This window comes from Trachymyrmex cornetzi, unplaced genomic scaffold, assembly GCF_001594075.2.
Source record: "Trachymyrmex cornetzi isolate Tcor2-1 unplaced genomic scaffold, Tcor1.1 scaffold1337, whole genome shotgun sequence".
Classification (NCBI taxonomy): Eukaryota; Metazoa; Arthropoda; class Insecta; order Hymenoptera; family Formicidae; genus Trachymyrmex; species Trachymyrmex cornetzi.
The window spans coordinates 10,972-11,540 of record NW_017295914.1 but is presented as its reverse complement, the minus strand read 5'-3'; positions in this window follow the sequence as shown (position 1 = coordinate 11,540).

Sequence of the window (569 nt, the reverse complement as noted above, 5' to 3'; positions counted from 1 at the left end):
TTCTTCTCTGGTGCACGTGTTTACTAGTCGGACTATACTTAAGTCTGTTCGGAAAGAAATTTTCAAGCTATTACAGACGTGACAGGGTATAAGTTTGATATTATATCCCAGAGCTCTGATTGGACGGCTCGTTATTCCCTGTTGACTGTGCCTATTGCCTGTGTCTAATGTGTTTCCAGCTTTACACTAAACAGAAAACAAACCCCGGGTGAAATTTCCACCTTAAACAGGGTCGGGTGGCACCCAGTTGGACACGGCTCAATTTGACACGAGCCACTCACAGCGCTTGAGGCTACTAAAGCTCCTAAGCACCAGTTGATGTGATTGGTGGTGTCCAATCGAGCCGTGATCAATCGGGATCACCCCAGCGGGGTCTACAATAGAAGTCGTAGGGCCTTAAGTCGTAGAAAATTGACCAATCATAGTCGATTATTCTTCTCATATTCTACTGTGATTGGTTAATTTTCTACGACTTCAGACTCTATGACGGCTTTTATTGTAGACCCCGCTTTACTTTTTTGTAGGGTGGATCAGGGTACCTATTATGGAAATAATCGGAATGGATTCCG